The following is a 19,961-nucleotide window of genomic DNA, read 5'->3' on the forward strand; positions in this document are numbered from 1 at the left end:
TATAAGCCCTGAACACCACATTTGAACACTCGAAGTCAGAGCAGAGCATTTTTGAGGGACACTTCATTTCGTGATTCTTCTGATGCAACCTCAGCTCGCTGCCAGAAGCAGCCCCACTTTGTTTCATCCACCATAATGTGCTGCTCTGCCTGCTTCCAGTAACTTAAAGTTCAGAATTTTGTGGCTACCCAATGGCTGTGTTCGGTATGGTGCTTCTACACAAAGTTAGTCTGAAATAAATAAATGCAGTTATCTACTGCTAACCCAGATCAGATATGACACAAAAACTAGATCTGATAGGACACTTTTTTTTTTTTTTCTGTTAAAAAGCAGTAGGCTTGCAATTACTACTTCTAAATAAAGTTAAGGCCCCAGCTAGACAGCATTAAAACTCCATGCAAACTTGCAGACCATAATATGCTGTCCAATACTTGCCTTGCCTGTCTGAAGTCATGCTGCTGATTCATTTTAGGCTGAGCTTATATCCATGTTCCTCTTTCTTCCTGACTTGCATGCAAGTCAGCTCAGTATCACTGAATTTCAACAATACTAGTATTATATTATTCACATTTAAAGGAAACTTCCCATACTGGGTCTATACACAGTAAATTGTTACTGTATGTTCTATCACACAAAAATATTTCTATGAATAGTGTGAGATAATATAGTTAATTATATATTTAACTTGTAAAAGCCCTTAGAGAGCCCCCGAGATAGAATTCATTCTATGCAAGCTCTCTTTATTAATAAAAGTACTTATAGCAATTACTTTGAACTTCTGCAGACAGTGCCTTATTTCAAACTCTTTTAATCAATCCTCACCAAATCTCTTGGCAACAGTGTGTAGGAAGTATACAGAGGCAAGGGAGTTGTGGCGTTTCAGTCAAGCTACCAATTCTTTATGTTTATTATTCATCCCCACCATGGTTTTTAATTAATGAAACAAAATAAAACCAAATGTGGCTTGCCAGCCTCAAAGTTCTCATTTATTAAAAATGTGATTACATCCAGTAATCTGGAGGTAATATTAAAAAGCCTCATAGAATTTTCCAGGCTGTACTACTAACAAAGTAACTAATCATTCAAAGAGATTTAAATTAATTTGGGTCAAATGAAACTCAACATCATCTTCCAGGTTGCAGCTGCTCCCACTGAAAAGGTTACTGATCCCACTGACGTGCCTGCAGAGTTGTGCAAGTGAATCTGGTGGCGGGGGAATGAGTTTAGCTCAAGACACTCATTTGAACTATTTCAACAAATAGATTTTGCCCAAAGCAAATTAGGGAAGAGTTCACCTGAACTGCTACTAAGCCAGTTGGTGAGGGACACTCACCTCTAGCAAGGGGAAACGATGAGGAGCTGCCAAAGCCTCTAACTTTCTCTTTTAATACTACTGGATCTAGAAGACGATGCTTGCCAAAGAGACCAGAGTCTTTGTAGGCAGAAAATGATACGGATGAGATGAGCTCTCAGCTCCCATTTCAACTTCAGCCCTGTGACGATCTAGCTGCCAACTGAAATGATGTGCGATGGTATATGATTAATATTCCACAGGGTTATTAAAATATTTGACACAAGGAGAAATTGCACATCTTAAAAGCATGAAGTCATTTCTTCAAAAGAAGTTTAATTCTGGCATATCATTAAAAAAAAGCTTAATTTTTACATGTACTAATTTTATCATCTACTGAGATATAGTGAAACTTGCCACACAGAAGTATGGATTACTAAGAATTCTGTATCACATCTTTAGACCAAAATATGTGCTTGAAGATAAAGTACACTACTGGTTACTTTCAAACTGACAATTTATGTTAGACTAAACACAGGCTGGTGGCCATTATCAAGGAAATTGGAATTGCTCAGGCATAGCTGCAGTTACTGATGTTACTTGTTTGGGAGCTTTGTGATTTAGTGAAGTCACTAGCAATTGTTTAGCAGGTAATTAAACTATAAAGCCGAGACCTGTGATTTTCAGTCTTCTGAAAGCAGTAATCAGCAGAATTCCCAGCCCCATTTAAATGATTTCCATTTAAGATCACCGTTAACATTTGCATTATCATTCATTTCCTTCATATGCCTGTATTAATGGCTTTATCCAAATTGGACTCTACTGTTGGCTATTTTACTCAATTGTCATCATAAAGGTCCCCCTTGCAACAGATCTGGACCCGTTTCTTAATCATGATACGAGTATACAACTTCAGAATTTCTGTTTATTCACTCTGCTCCAGACTTTCATTAGCATACAGAAATATTTAAAGTCAAATAAAACTTGAAAGACCGGACGACTGTTTTCTTCACATTTTTTAAACCAAAGACAGCATTATATAAATTTCACGATTCCCCTAAGTGCCTTTAAAATTACAAGCAATTTAGACCATGATTCACTTTCATGCAGACTCTGACTGCATGCAATTTTTTTCCCCCCCATCTCAATTATATCTTAACATTATGGGGGCTGAAATGCATTAAATAAATCATATTTCATAGTAAAGCAATAATACTTACATGCATTTTAGAAGAAATTGTCCTGCATTATAAATGTATTTATAATGTCATTACCTTATTTTCCACATTGACTGAAATATTAGGCAGCAGCGACTGCTCCAAGCTACGGATGGAAGCTTTTAGCAAACCTTATGTTTATTCTGCTGCTGGTAATTAGCTGTTTTAGTTAATATAATACAACATTTACAAACAGCAATTTATCCAATATATAAACTCGCTCCTGTAATTAGCGAAGCATTGTTATTGATTAAGATTTAATATGGAGGTTGCTGTTTCTGCAATGTACTATATAAAGAGAACGATCACTAATTTGTCAGAGGACAGTTTCTAGTCAAAGTAATCTACTGGCAGAGTACCATGAATTTAATTCTCTATAAACTATTTTCTGCAATAGTCTATCCAATCTACAAAGTTTAAAATCTTTTAAAGGAACAGAAAATAAATTGGAAAAAAATAGAAGACAATTACATGCCTATTCTTTCTCAAAGAGACAAAACCACTTGATTTGTCTTTTAATGTTAAATCAGGTTAAGGTGATACTTATAAAACCAAGAGCAATTAATCCCCATTCAGAAACATTTTGAAGAGCACAGACAATCTGTGCCATTATTTCAAATTCGAGAACACTAGAACAGCATCAATTGTTCTATCTGTAGTACCCGTGAAGTTTCAGGCACTATGTTTGTGTAGGTGTATAAACAACAATATAAATTAATTGTCAGAAAGAATATTCTTTCCAAAGTTATTACATACAGTTTCAGTTATTACATTCAAGAGCTTCAGGAAGAAGATCTGAGGGCACTGCACATCATGCAAAAATGAGGAAAGATTTGACACTATTTCATTACGAAGTACAAGGAGGACTTCATAGTATCGAAATGTGAACCTGAACAGTAATTTCATGCTTACATCCAGCAGTGACACTGAAAGCCAAGCACGAGTCCCTTCTCCTGAATCACTCACCTGAATAGATTGTTACCTGCTAGGAATATCACATTTTATACTTTCATTATCAAAAGCAAATGAGGCAGTGCTAAGTGAAGTACAATTTCAGCTATTTAGATTTTCAGAACATCAAGCACATTCCACTAAAATAGACAAGTTGCATGTTCAGAAGCACCAAACATCATACATAAGATGAACATAACTTTATGAATATAGAGCTTTTATGAATATAGAGCTGTCTATAATTCTGAAAAACTCAGTCAAACACAATTTTAAAATTCCACATTACAAAATGCTGTAGTCTAAAAGATTTTTATCTCCAAGATCTAACAGCAATTTCTATTTTTCCAATGCTAATTTGATTTTTTTTTTCTAATTAATTAAAAAGCTGGAAGTTTTCACTGACAAATAACATTAAAAAACACTAATTAGTTCAAAAAACTAGGGCTGACTGCAATGAAACATGAAAAACATATGCATTATCTATAAGTTCAGTACAAACGAGAAAAATTACTAATATTGCAGTCTGGGAATTCAGGCAGCCTCATTAGGTTGCATGAAGTGCTAACACACTTTTGGAAATGACAGAAATAACCAACATAAACATATTATTGTAAGCAACATGAAAAGAAAACTACATATAATTTTGATCCATCCTAGGTACCTGTGGAATTCAGACCGAAGGACTCACTTCTAAATGTATTCTTATTTAATACACTCACATACATATAATGACCAGGAACATACAGAAAGCACATGGTTTCTGTTAACAGGGAAAGTCGGGAAAACTATTATATTCATTAAAATGCTCCTAAAATGACTAGTTTATCATCTTCACTGCAGAACAGAGCGAGCCGAGCATAAATTATTTATGATGTGTAACAGTTTAATGGAGTATAAAATAGTTTTTTTCTCCTCACTAGTAGTACAAGTTCTGATTTTTTTTGTTGTTGTTGTCAGCTCCACACTGAGCAACATACTCTACCCATTTACAATTATGACAGACACAACAATTTTAAAAATTGTTCTATATAAACTCTGACTTAGAGGATATACTTATCCCACCTATTTATTATTACCGTTAAGTGTTATCATAGTACCCTATGGGGAATGCACTGTTGAGCTGCATGGACTTCCAGGTAAATCACAGGACTGTTCTTGGTTCCTCCAGAAATTTAGGGAAATCTTGGCATCAAAACCTGCACTTGGCCTGACTTGGTAACATTGAAATCATTGTTGTGGGAAGATACACTAAGATCAATTTTCATTTCCCTCTGTGACCACAGTTGCTCACTCACTCTGCAAGCTTGTGGAGCATGCTCCAGTCTCCATGAAATGTGTAAATGAGTAGGAATTTGTGCTCATCCATGGGAGAAACCCAAAGGGATTTAAACACCAAGTAGTTAAAACCTTAAAAAGCCACAACTGCAGAATGTGCTGTGCATCACAAAAGGAAAAAGGAAGCCAAGACAAAAGCAGTGGCTCCCACCAATTCTTCACAAACAATCATGGAGAACAGAAGTATTCCGTGTGCATTGGGCAAAGTCTTCCAAAACAATTTAAGGGCAAGGAAGAGGTCATAACAAAATGCATGCCATGGGAATAATTTCCGTTATGACGCATTTTCTAATTTATTATCAGTGTATTTAGCGTGGCCTGGGTGCAGGCACCATTACGATATTTTTATGTTTCAGGTCCAAATCACCTTCCTTATTTAAAGTATCTACACAATAAGTCATCCGTACTTAAGCTAAAGCCCCAGAAGGTCATGTGCAGTGAAAGAGGCACTTCCACAAGGTAATCCCCATCATCATAAAGTTAACATCTCAATAGGTCAGAATCAAATCCTCAGAGAACCTATTTCTCCTCAATTATAAAGAGATCCTAGGGTGCCAAGTTCTGGCACACCTGATTAGACCTGTAACTAGCTGAAAACGTAGGCAGAGAAAACGAACCTCTGCTTGCAAATGACCTGTGCAGCAATACCATGGATGACAGCCGACGGTAAGACGACTACACACCAGAAAATCTAAACACTCAGCATATAAGGTAGCATGGCTCGACGATCATAGAATCATAGAATCATAGAATATCCTGAGTTGGAAGGGACCCTTAAGGATCATCAAGTCCAACTCTTGACACCGCACAGGTCTACCCAAAAGTTCAGACCATGTGACTAAGTTCACAGTCCAATCTCTTCTTAAATTCAGACAGGCTCGGTGCAGTGACCACTTCCCTGGGGAGCCTGTTCCAGTGTGCAACCACCCTCTCTGTGAAGAACCCCCTCCTGATGTCAAGCCTAAATTTCCCCTGCCTCAGCTTAACCCCGTTCCCGCGGGTCCTGTCACTGGCATTAATGGAGAAAAGGTCTCCTGCCTCTCGACACCCCCTTACGAGGAAGTTGTAGACTGTGATGAGGTCTCCCCTCAGCCTCCTCTTCTCCAGGCTGAACAGGCCCAGTGACCTCAGCCGTTCCTCGTACATCTTCCCCTCCAGGCCTTTCACCATCTTCGTAGCCCTCCTCTGGACACTCTCCAACAGTTTCATGTCCTTTTTATACTGTGGTGCCCAGAACTGCACACAGTACTCGAGGTGAGGCCGCACCAGCGCAGAGTAGAGCGGGACAATCACCTCCCTTGACCTACTAGCGATGCCGTGCTTGATGCACCCCAGGACACGGTTGGCCCTCCTGGCTGCCAGGGCACACTGCTGGCTCATATTCAACTTGCTGTCTACCATGACCTCCACTGTAAGCTATGAGGAAGAAAAGTTTTCTCCTTACTGTTCCACCAGCTGTACAAAAAAGCCTTGTGTTATCCTCTCCACAAAGGAAGATTGCTTTCCATCCATTTCCCACTCCTTACAGCCTCAAGCTACAGACTGTCAGAAGCAAGAGAAAGAAAAGATTTAAAGATGTTACACTTCATCTCCAACTTTTCTGAGGGCCTAAGCCAAATTCATTTCAGCCGTTTAAAGAGAGAGAAAACTGTCCGCTAACAATAAATGAAATTTCTTTTTGTTCTGCTGAGAAGTTCCAGCATTCACGTTGCTTCCAAAGGAATCTGTTATCTGCCAGGGGAACAGCACCGATCACACCAATTTCAAGGCACATCCTTCTTCCACCTCCAATAAAACCAAATTAAACTTCACCGTGTCCATAAGCCTCTGGGATAAAAAGAAAAAAAAAAAAAAAAAACACATACAACCCAAAGCTCCGATTCCGTACATTTTTGTCAGAGCCTGGCAATGGGGTTCTGCATGATTTCATCGCCATATGCAGGCTCCATCCCCAAGAGCCCCCACGGGCCACTTCATGCAGCCTGGCTACCTGCACAGCCTCATTGAACACGCGTCCTCCCAGGACTGCAGGGGTTATCGGAGATTTCTCCTGCAATTATTCCTTCCAGCAGCTCCAAGGCACTGCAGCATCAGGCAAGAGAAGCGAAGAGGGCTACTCTCTCCCAGGCATCACAGAGAAGCGGTAGTTTGTCCTGAAGGTAAGAACTGAAGGACTTGGAGGTTCTCGTGGAGGGAAAGTAGAAAGGGAGAGAGAAGGGAGAGAAAGCAGAAGAAAAAGTAGAACGAAAAGAAAGATGTAAAACTGAAGAATTGGAGCAACCAAGGACAGAGGTGAGAAGAAGCAGAAGACTTAAGAAAGAAATGGCATATTGGGAAAGGATTAGATAGAAAAAGATGTCTGAGAAAAATTGAACACAAAAAGAATTTGATCAAGCAATACCCACAGCCAAAAGAAAAAAGAAAATGGAAGAAATTAAAACCTGAATACGGACCTACACAAGATATGGATTAACCCAGAATTCCCAACTGTCAAGACTACCTCTTGGTTTTTGTAGCCAAGATAAAATCAGCGTAGTTCATATGGAATAATACAGTTACATCACTCTCCCCAGTACCTAAATCTTAGGTGAATTTAAACATCTCTCCCATCTTGGTACTTTGGAAAGATGAAGATGAAAAGGAAGACTTCTTATTATTATCTTTTAAATAATAAAGAAAACTGGAGTTTCATAAGCTACAACAAAGCAAGGGTAACATAGCAAAATTGGGATTTCAGAAGCTATCTTATCTAGTGTTTCTTGTCTGTGGAAATTCAGTTCAAAGTGCTGTGCTTCTGCAATTCTTTACATCCAAGATATTTACTGCCTTTCTTGGGCACCAGACAGTCAGTACTCTCTGAGTTAGTACTTAGACACTGCTTTTTCTGTTATATTGGCATGCAACAGCTACTACAGGCTTCTAAAAAGAAACACATCAACCCAAATGACATACGAAATTTGGTGACCTGACTGAAAATCGCTTGGAGCCTAATTTTTAACAATACTTGTGTCTTTTTTTTTTTGTTCTTTTTTTCTTTTCATTGTGACTTTGAAAGCAAACAACCAAAGAAATATAACACTAGGAGAGCAAAGCACTTCTTAAATTCAATAGAGATGATTTTGCAATCTTAATAGTTCCTAACAGACCAACAGATTGCTTGTTGGGGCAGTGAGAATCGCTGTCATAAATGTAAAAAAAATAAAATAAAATAAAATAAAAAAATACTGCACACAAACACTGCAAAATTCATAGAGCCAATTAAAAGTTATCAAGTGGCTGAGCACACTACAACGAGCAACTTTTTAAACAGGGTAATAATGACAAGACAAAATCACATTGCATCTGCCCTAGCAGCAATTTAGCCACTGTCCGTACTAGGCACTGAAATTTGTTCAAAATCTGCTTTGTGTGATCGCGCACAAAATGAAACATTGATCAGAATCAGTGCTATCTGATAGTCTGTATTGCCACAGATTCCTGTGTCTGTGGGATGCTTCGTGCTCACCTTCCCACAGCGGATCTCGAGGAGCTGCTCTCCTGCCGTACGAGGACTGACCATCAAAAAAAAAAAAAAATCAACAATATTGGGGTGTCAAACACACGCCAGACTTTGAAAGATTTGTCAAGGGTTGCGACCTCCCTCTCACTTCCAGGCAAATTCACACCCCTGCCACAACAGCTCTCGGTAATTACACAGTCTCCCTCCCTTCCTGCTACAACTAATTAATGGCATTTATACTTGATGGGTCTTGACCACCGGCTTTTTAATGCTTTACTACAGGAAAACAAGTCTACGAGACAGGACAGCTTAATTTTCCCTTGAGCCTCCAAAATTAGCAGGAATATGGGAGTAAAAACTGGCAGCACTGGAAAAAAACAGCAATAAGAAAATCTGTTTAAGGAAAACGAAGGTTTGCCTTGATGCCCCCCACCTCTCTTCTGCTCATTAAGGTCAAATCTGTTCATATCCAATTTTTAAATGAATTTTCAAGCACTGCAAACCACAAGGGAAAATGACAGGCACTACGTTTCTGCTGTCCAACAGCTCACTTGCAGGCAGTGTGTTCAAAGAAAGATTTTCTCAAATTCCGTATCTTCTTCCAACACCATTACTTTAAACAAAATAAATTTAAAAAAAAAACATATTTTGGGTTATTTTCTTCCCCATGCTTCAATCAGGGAGATAAATTGCAAAGGCAAATTAAAATATTGCAAGTTACTACAATGTAAAACAGAGATCCAGCTGACCTACTTATCCGATGGCATTTTGAGGTCCCCCATTACTATGGCAGGCACAGCACCCACTCATCCTTCCTCCCAGCATCCCTCCTGCCTGCATTCAAAAGCATTAAAAGAAAATCTGATAGGTACTGTGCACAAGTATTTTGTCTTTTGGACCAAAATAGCACATATACCAAGCCTTCAGAGTGACATCTGCCATCACAACTTCATTTTGAAGATTTGGTAGCCCTTCGGTTTTGCCTTACACGCTAGAAATGACTTGGTGTCACTGCAGAACTACCCCTTCCCTCTGAAAAGATTGCAGAACAATCCTTCTGCAGATGTAAATGCAAGAACCACCCCACAACACACTGCAGAAGGCTCCTGGTTGGGCTATTAACAGGCTTACTGGCAGAGGGACCTGATCAGAAGCGGGTACTGAGAGTCATCGAATCACAGAAACACAAGGTTGGAAAGGACCTACAAGATCATCCAGTCCAACTATCCGAATACAGTCAACCTGTATTCACCTTCAAAACCACTTTAACAATTTTCAGTTCACTCTCACACCCTCTGCACGTATGCGCTCCAGCAGCACGCTCAGCCAAAACCATCCACCTACACCTCCAACTCCTTTTTCAATGTCATGGCTTTTTTCCTTTATGTATGCTGAATGCCCTAGTAGAAATTATTTTGAAATGCAACCATTAAAGGTATGCTAATGACTATAAATTGTGACAGCTGCTGCGGAAACAAGCCTGTTGGCTCCGGCGCAGCACCATTAACTATCTATCATGAAGTACTCTGGACTTGCTCGTTTATTACTCTTGCATAGCCCAAGGGGGGAAAAAGGGGGAACAGCACGAGCTTCTTTCTCCGCGGCAAAATCATAAGCCACTTACTTATCCTAATGTCACGATCCCCACTGTTTATCTGCATGATAATTAGGAAAATGAGAAGTAATGAAATTTTGTTATTTATTTATTTACCGACGTGATTGGAATTCAAGCATGTAAGAAAAAGACAATGCAGCATCTTACGACGCGAGCAGACAGGTGGGTGGATCTTCCAAGCTCACGACTAGGTTAGAAGCATCAGCCATATGAATCAAAAAGTAGTGTGACAAGCACGTAGTATCACCTCTTGCCACGGCTTCCCAAAAACGAGCGTTGACACACTTTTGCTATATCGTTCTTCAGAAATTGCTTAAACAGCAGACTTCATGACTAAAAATAGTTTTTGCTTTCCAAACTCGTATAGCAGGGGCTTCCTGAACAGAGGATGGCTTGGCGTCAAGTCTCTACATCACTGGCATAAAGCAAAGTTTGATTTTAGTCAGGAGCAGCACAGCCACCCGTATGTCACATTCTCCAAATACGCAGCTTTTGAGCAAAAGAGGCTGAAACACACCCATACAAAGACCACCATCCGTACGTTTCTTGGAAGGAGGCTGGATTCCCAGCTACAAACCCCACTGCAATTTGCCGGACAGAAACGACACACTGTGCTACTGGGAGCAGTGAAATTAAACAGGCCCCAGTCTTCAGAGGACACTACTATCAAGAGAATAATTTTTATTACTGTAATAAAATGGTGCATTAACATTCCCAATTCATCAACCTGTGAACTTCAAACTCTTCCCTCCTATAAAAAAAAAAAAAAAGGAGGCAGGATATTTCCCTCCATGCACGTGCTAGCACACCTACTGCAGAATATCTCATACAATACCTGGATATGACAAAAATTATTTTAATATTTTTTATAAAAACAATCAAATTTAACTGTGACCTGTCATTTTCTTTCCTCACCCACTCTGATAGATCCTTTTAAATTGGATTTGCATACACTTACTTCAGATACATTTGCACCTATTGCTTCAACACCTAAATATCCCAATATTTTTAGATATCCAGTGGGACTCTGATAGGAAAAGACTTGGAAACTTAAAATTACATCACAAAAAGTGAGAATATTTGTAATTTGTCAATTCTCTCCCTTTTCCCCCAAATACCATTCCCTATCACCATGTGTTTTCTAGAATACATGTTATCATCAACTCTACCAGGTGAGTCCTAGCTCCCATTAATTGCCTTAAACCACCCATCATATTTTGGGGTACTGTGTAAAGAAGTCTGTGGCAATGATTATGATCATGCCAATAACAATTGTATTAGATGGCACTTCTTGATCATGTTTTATTGATTCTGTGATTTATTCTAACTTTTGATAAATTCACAAGTGTTATTTTGATGAGGTGAGGTCTTTTATTCCTGAAGAAGGCCAGTCATCATCTATTGCAGCCTTCTTTCTAACCAAACGTGGGAACCCAGACCATAAACCAATGGACAGACCATAAACCAATGGACAAGGCAACAGAACTTTTCAATCTTAAAAACTGCATTTGGACTCCAAAAAATAAAATAAGTATGGCATTCAACAGCATTTCACAGACGTCATTTAGTTCTGCTCTGGAGACACTGAAGTTTCACTACTTCAATAACTCACAGCAGAAATAGAAGTCATCCAATTTTGTACTAATAAATAAAGAATATGTCAAAGTGCACAAAGAGCGGAGAAAATATTAAAGAGCAAAACCAATAAAAACATCCCAGGCATCACTTCTGTTTGCATTTTGGTTCAAGCAGAATATGACATCTCTGTTGAAAATGCTGATATGTAGACAGTTCTCCAGCTTGCTTTGGCCTTTCCAAACATCCAAGCTTGTTTGTTTGTTTGAAGATATTTAACAGAGCTTTCCTAAAATATATTTTCTCTCTCTCCCTCATACAGCACCAGACTTAAACATTCAGAAATGCCTGAGGAAGGATACTTTGATAATACTGTCTTTTTGGTACTAGGGCTGGAAGGCCACCTCCATGCCTTACAGCACTCGAGGCAGAGGAAACTGCAGCTGGGTCCGTTGCCTAATTAACGGTACTGCAGAATGAGCATTCAGTGGGGAGAAGGAAAAAAAAAAAAAAAAAAAAAAAAAAAAGGAAAAAGAAAACCCTTTTCTCCTTATAGTAAATAAAGTAATTTTCTAAATGGGAAATAGATGTAAAATAAAGCAATAACCTGCCTCCTGGATACAAAAAGAGCTTCAAGTAATAGACGACAAATGAAAGTGAACATCCAGCACTGAAGTTCCCCAAGAAAGCCAGCTCCTCCGAAATAGGAGGACATAAATGCGGTTCACTATTTACCTACCTGTCTCTCACCCTTATTTCCTCTCAAGTTTGAAACGCAATCTCAGGAATAGTTGTGAATATAAGTATTAGTAAGACACAGTCTCTTAATCTCCTTAAATATCACAAAATCCAAGATTTTGTAAGAAGCACACATCCCACATACTTCTAACCAAGCTCTACCACAAAACTCAGCATCCAGATTTTCAACTGTTCTCAATAAAAGGGGATGGATACAAAATTGATGGGAGCTACATTAAATAAAACTACCCAATTACGCCATAAAGAACATTATATGCAGCAGTTTCCGATTTTACTACCATTCACAACAACCCCCTGGCTTTTTGTAGCTTTGTTCTTTAAGAGGAATGGCTCTTGTCTCAGAGCCTGCTTTCCACAGGATATGCAGAGTCCTGATTACAGCAACCACCACCCCAGCACACAGACTGAACACCACAGAACAGCAACACGAAGACCACTGATCAATCTCGTGAACGTCTTTCAGATAGGTGGCTGGATACCTTCCAACTATACTCTTCCAATAGTTCGGTCCCCTTCTTTCTCTCAGCAGGTTTTCCCCCAACAAAATATCCTCGTTATGCAGTGAAGAGTCCCAGGATGACTTAAAGGTAGTGGGTGTTAGTAAAACAAATTACTCTTAATTCCCCCCACCTCCTGAACAACCTTTCTTCTCTTAAGTCTTCTAATTCAACCAAATGGGGTTAGGCAACCTAAGCATTAGAAAGGAGAGACGTGAGGACTATCTGCCCAGTCAAAATTAACCTAACCTGAGAGTAAATAAATGTTAAATAAAAGTCAGAATGAGAGTCTTAAGTCCTGACAAATTGTTTTGAAGAAATGGAGAGACTGTGCTACAATAAAGACTTCTGTCAAAGAAGCACATTTTAATCCACTGCATGCGTTTGTACCACATCATGGACAAGGACAAGTCTTGACAACTCTTTGATTTGGCTTTTGTTGTGCCATACAACCAGCAGGGTGTACAAGCTCTAAAGGCCCAGAAGAAATCAAATGGAGTCTGGATGGGAATACTTATACACAAGCATTGTGCCAAAAGCTTCAAGAGAAGGTTATTTAAAGCATCCTTTTCACGATATCTTGAGGGCAGAAATGGGTCTTCTCTCTGGAAGAAGCAAACGTATATGTAAAAAGAATGAATATGCTTACTTTTTGCCCATGCATGACAAGGAATGATGATAGTCATTTGAAAAGATAGCATGGCAATTTTGTTAGCCATTCAATAAAAAGGGAGTAGCAAGAACAAATTGGTTAATGAATGAGGGAGGAGAGAGGAGAGTATTATGCAGTGAATCTATAAAAATGAACTCAATTTGAATTCAACCAAAAGAACAAATTGATGGAGCAGCAGGCTTTGTAAAGCACTAGATCTTCATCTGGATGCTGAGATAACACAGTGATTAATTTTGCTTCTGTCAAATATCTTGGGTTTTGCTATATAGGAATTAAAAAACCAGCATGCGTTTAAATGCTGCTTGACTAACAAAACACATTCCTCTAACCATTCAAAAAGAAACTTTTAAAGAGAATAAATATTCACTTTATGTACCTTACATTTTCTATTTTTACTGCATTTTTCGTTTTATATGCCTCACTTTGAGAAAAAACAATTGATCATTAGCTATAAAAATAAAAAATTACAGGTCTACGACATGTCAAGTCAGAAAGTGGAAGAAGAAGAAAATTATTTGTATTGTTCCATTAAAACAACTATTTTAAATGTCAGAATGGATGTTATAAAGGAACAGAAGAGAGATACAGGTAAGCAATTTCTTATTCTAGTTTGCAGGCACTTAATGGCAGTTTCAGAGATGAAATAAAACATTGCTTAACTGTTGACATGACAGAGGTCGTACTGGGATTACAACCTAGAGCAAGAACAGTACTATCACCCACAGGCTATTTTAAATTATTTTTTATTGTTTAACTACATCAAGGAGGAAAAGATTGTTCTCTCATTAATAAAATAATTTTAGACATGCAAATGAGCCTTTACCATTTCCTCAAGGCACATACATCTGTCCAGCTAAGAAAAATCACTCATGGTTTGCAAATATTTGGCAGGAAGTCTCGTTTCCTGCATTGCTGGAAACAAACATTATTGATCTCTATTTGCACAGCAACACCTTCTTGTTCGTACAGCAGTTTCACATCACCTGTTTTCATCCCCAAACAGTCAGAATGCCAGATTCCTATCCCAAACACCTTCCTGCTGCAGCAGAAATGCCAGAAAGAGAGGGAGAATAAATGTGTGCCAAGAGAGATGTAAGCCATATTCACAACATTATGTTTATTCAAATGAAGGTAAGCACATAGAGTGCAACGAAGTTTAATATTTTTAAAATGCAAATGACTTTTTCAACATATCCCACTTCCTTCTGCAATAAAGCCACCAAGCCCCTCTCCCCCAAAACAAAGCCAAACAAAACCCTGGAGACCTCATCCTTAACGTTCAGAAGTAACTTCTTCCTCCTCGTTTTAATTTTGCCCTGTCCTCTACAGCAGGAAAGAACAAAGCCAAACAGATGACTTTTGTCCATGTCACCAGACTACTAATGCAAAAAGACCGTTTGCTGCAATAAAACAGCGATTTCTAAATGGCAAGGAGAACAGCACTTGGCAACAAAGAACCACATACATAAACCCGAAAGAAACCTTATGAGTAAATCTGCAAAGATACCTGCTTTCCAGGGGGACAGATACTTCTACATTATAAAAACTGCAGAACAAGAGACAAAAGAACTATCGCTAGATTTAATTTTGTACCATGTTGTTTCCAAACCTTAAGTCTGATTTTCAAATGCGAGCCTTTAATATTTTCACAATGATAAATTGTAAGTTACAGTCACCAATCACACTGTATTTTTCAGAAACAGCTTGGTCCTCTCTACAGTAAGTAATCATGTTTTGCCTCAGGCTATGTAGTTTACCTCAAATTATTTCAGAATCATCTAAAAAGATTCATTTTTCTATTAAAATGATGAATGAGCTAAATGAGGTATGTAATAAATACTGCAGGTTTGTAAACAGACTTCTTTTCTCTTGAGAACTAATGCCTTAACTCGTTTAGTAATTTTTCCCCCCAGTATTTTCTAGTGAAGTCATCCTTAAAATATGGTTAGCACAGGACTGTTTGGAAAGAGCAGGAAGGGTCAGCATATAATCTGCTTATGGAAAATAGAGGACCTCCTCTTGACAAAGCTAATGAATTGAGGACGGGGAAAAATAAATGCAACACTAAAGGAAAGGTCAGTGCATAGCACATGGACCTAGTGATTTGGACCAACCACCCAAGGATGATAGGGAAAACATCTAAACAGTTGAGACACAGAAGAGTGAAACACTCTATTTTAACAATATGTATTCAATTATGACAATAGGTCAAATTCACTCCTAACATAACTCAACATGTTTCAGCTCTAATATATCAAGGAATGCATTTTGTCTATTGATTTCAGTGCTCAGAAAAGTAAAAGAAGAATTATACACCTCAAATTTCCAATAATCTGATTACCACATTCACCTAAGGTGCAAAAACTGCTTTTTAATATAAGGATACTTCTACTACATTGATTTTTTGATCACAGAATTTATTAATAGACTTTCTTGTACGGAAAATGATTTACAAAACAAAACAACAACAAAAAAAAAAAACCTCTGCCACAACAGACTTCATTCTCTAACAGGTACTTCAATGAAAGCCTGGAAAAATACACGGGGAAATGTATGTAATTATATTAGTATGGATACAGATTTCTAATGATAGCAATAATCAAATTTTAATGTTATGGTTACAGCAAATGAACAGAACAATATTTCTGTGCCTTTTCAAAGGGAAATGAGACTTTAATGTCATTGGCAGCTCAATAAAACCATTTTCTAACATATAGGGTCTTAATGACAGCTCGTTTCAGTTCAGACAGTGAAGTAAACATGTTAACAGTAAACTCCAGGTCATTATAAGGAGATGGAAATACAACAGGTCCTCTGCACTTTGGATAACTATTGATTTTTCACTCCATGTTCTCTGTGTCTCACCCCAACTCTCGTAATGACTCAAGTGATGGAACATCAATAAGCTATTTATGGCAAAGCTCCCACATTTAAAGCCACTCAGCAAGACTCTGCCTGGCTCAACTACCCACAACTTTCAGATGTGCAGCAAAAACCTCAATCGTAAGTAGTGTCAAGGAGGATGGGTCTGCTGCCTGGGCGAGTAAAACCTAATACCAGTACTCTTGGAGCACTCAGAAGACTGGGACCCTCGACTGCATCAGTCCTTGCCAGAGAGGATCACGCCTGTACCAAAATTCTTTATGCTCAGACTGAAATAAAAGCCTCAAGTCATCATAAAGTCCTCCGTTAAGAAGGATAGGCAAAAAAATACCACATTGTAAGTACACATGCTAAGGGTATGGAAGAAAGAAGTATTTTTTGATGTGCTGCACTGCTGCACACACTTCTCAAGCACACGGTGCACTGGAGGGTCTGCAAATTCTCCTCTAAATTTGAATTTCTACCTTGGTTGGTATAATCATCAGAACTACTGGTTTGTATATCTCTGGATCTCCCCCAGAACCATTTTTAAAGAAGCTGACATCCCATCAGCCACTTTCCAGTCCACTTGCACCGAGGGAGCTCTCTGCAAGAGCTTACACAGCACATAAGCAGTTCAGCTATCATTAGCTCATCTATCATCACCGAGTTTCTTTCAGAGCCTTTACGACTATCACCCAGGCCTGAAGAGCTGTTATTGGTGAAACTGTCAACTTCCATTAAAATTTTCTACTGAATCTTCAGATCTGAGACCTCATCCGAGGAGAACTCTGCAAAGAAAAGTTCCAGCATGGGAACTTTCCGATGCTCCTCCACTTTCAAGAGACACGTGGAAGAATTAATTCAGGGTATTTCGCTGCTGTGGTTTCATCTCTTCCCAACACTACAGGTATTCCACAGTCATCTCTTGGCCCTACAGCCTTTGGTAGGATTTCTGTTCCACAGAGGCTGTGGGATTGCACACACATATCCATGTTAATTTTTATACCTTTTCTTAAACGTTCTTTAAAATCTTACCTGTCATACCTGGGTTTTGGGGGGTTGTTTTTTAACACTTAGCCTAGCAAGTGTCATGATCTTCCTCATTCTGCTTGCTGAAAAATTGTTTCAGATTGCTTTAAGGGTGCACTCCCTTGCCTTACCTTGCTGTTCAGGCTCTGCTGACTTCCTTTAGATTTCTTTTTCTTGACAAGTGGAATACTTTTGCTTAAAGAGACAAATGACATTTCTCTCTACGTCTTGTCACCTGCAAAGCTTTTACTGTCTTAGCTGTCCATTTTAGCTTCATTTGTATCAATTTCCTTCATTTGTATGAAAAGTTAGTATTAACTTTTGGTGTGCTGACACTTAAAAGTTTCCTCTGTCCAAACCTATAAGCAGCAGCTGGTATTAAAATGGTTTAAGAATGGGAAATATTCCTTCAATCTAACAATGTCATGTCTGATTATTAAAACTGAATTAGCAGCCTTTATAAAAAATATTCTTCCTTTATAGCCATAATATCTTTTCCTGTGCGCTGTTTAAACAATTTAGTGGCAAAGGAATTAACTCTGTAGATAATGCTATTGACATTTCCAAAACACTACTTTTTCCTCCAATACTTTTTTCTCTGACAGATGCAATCAAATCCAGGCTACATAAAATATCAACCTACTCCAGCAGGTAACCAGCACACGGGATTATTCACCCTACCTGACAAATGATACACATAGATACATCCCCATGTTACAAATTCTATAAATTCAAGTCTGATATATTGAAAAAATATATTCTGCTGTTTGTAAATTATGGTAGAAACAAACAAACAAACAAAAAAAAACGCAGTAGAAGAATATAGGGATCTTCACAAAAGAATCTCAAGGCAATTTCATAGATTGAAAAGGCACAGTTTTGGTAGACAGCTCCCTAAAATGCCAGGCTGTGGTGTTTTTCCCTTGAAAGGCAGCCAGTCACTCTACAATTCCATGCAAGAGGACATCCTGTAACATTTTAAGGCATTTGCTTTGTTTCATTAGCACCATCTGTACATTCTTTCTCCAAGCCCACCTCCATATGCATTAACAGCACACACCTTGAAACAATGCTCCTCAAGCTGATAATGCCCCAAATTAGTTAATAGCAATTCCTGATTGCTTCATTTAGGTGGTTCTAGCTTAAATATTCTGGAATAAGTGAAAATTATCAATAAATTTGATTTAAAGGCTGAGTATACCAGTTTCATAGTCATAATATGAAATCTATGGATATTGATATGAATATGATATCGATATCAATATGAAATCGAGCATTTGGCTGATGAGAAAGGCATAACACGATTCTCAAAAGCACAAAGATGGAAAACCCCTGGTAACTCATGCAAATAATATTCTCTAGTATAAATCTTCAGTACTTCATTAGGCTGAGGCACAAAATCCTCATCCATACTGCATGACATTAACAAACCAAGGGTTTAAGGCATAAGACTAAGACTGTATCTTGGTCATAATTACTCTCCATTTTCCTTTGTTCCTATATTTAAAGATGAGAAAACAGTAACTGTTTGTCTGCCATGCAGTTATTCTTCAACAACAACACCGTTAGAGGTCTAAAAAAACGTTGAGAAATGTCTGCAGAAGACACTTACACTCAGGTAAGATACCTAAGTGATTTTACTGAGCACTGTAACAGGTTGCCCAGAGAGGTTTTCAAGTCTCCATCCCTGGAGATGCTCAAAAGGCATCTGGACACAGTCCTGAGTGATGTGCTCTGGGTCCCTTCCAACCTCAACCATTCTGCAATTCTGTGACGATGTAGGTGATAGATTTGTATTTACAGAGCACAGATAAAACTATTGAAGTGACTAGTTTGCTGCATTACCAACCAGTAAGTCTTAGAAAAGTTTGATTTCATTTCAGATACTGAGGGTCAAACACTTATATAGATGTTGTCATAAATAACCCCATTTATTTTAAAAGGAATGCTCACATAAGTGACATGAAACTCTTTTCTTGGGAAGATCAATTTGTTTACCGTTTATACTCCACTAATTTCTACAAAAAAAAATGTAAAAAAAAATCTAAGAACTGATATTCATACCTCAGAGAATGATTCTTGTTACAAAGAAGACTCAATACAGCAAGCAACTGCTATATAGGAAGCTATAAATCTGCCAGACATTTGAAATGGGCTGAAATATATATTGTCAATTTTCAAAACAGCCAGCTGTATTTTACAACTTCCTTGTCACCAAGTCTTTATACGTCAGCTCTAATGAAATGGGAGTCTTTGATACAGAATTTTTCACTAAGCCGGTTCCAAGATTTGAGACAATCAAAAGTTAGACAATTCTTTTTGTTTTCTAGAACAAAAGAGACTTCAAAGTTGTACTTTTTGAATCCCTATTGTTAGCCAGGCTTCTAGCCAGGAATATTATGGATTCCCTTCCGATATGAAGCAATTAATTTCTATAAGAGCATCTCATATTCTGTATCTTCTTAACATACAATAACCTGATTTTTAAATAGACCTAAACAATCATATTACTCTTCAACTGAAAACAGAAAAAGGCTTCAATATTACCCCCCCTAAAACAAGGAGATGTGTTATACTTGCAACCTTCAGAAACGTTTGGTTCTTTTTATTCAGCTGTTCTTAGGACAGGGAAATTTGCGAACAGTAAAATAAAAT

At 38.2% G+C, this 19,961-nt stretch overlaps 1 protein-coding gene across 4 annotated transcripts in view; it reads right to left on the reverse strand.

Annotated features, from left to right (window-relative positions):
• Positions 1-19,961, reverse strand: part of CHCHD3 (coiled-coil-helix-coiled-coil-helix domain containing 3) — a 158,657-nt gene that overhangs the window by 91,088 nt on the left and 47,608 nt on the right. The window lies entirely within an intron of this gene.

This window comes from Aythya ferina (genome assembly GCF_964211825.1).
Source record: "Aythya ferina genome assembly, chromosome: 1".
In the NCBI taxonomy this organism is placed as follows: domain Eukaryota; kingdom Metazoa; phylum Chordata; class Aves; order Anseriformes; family Anatidae; genus Aythya; species Aythya ferina.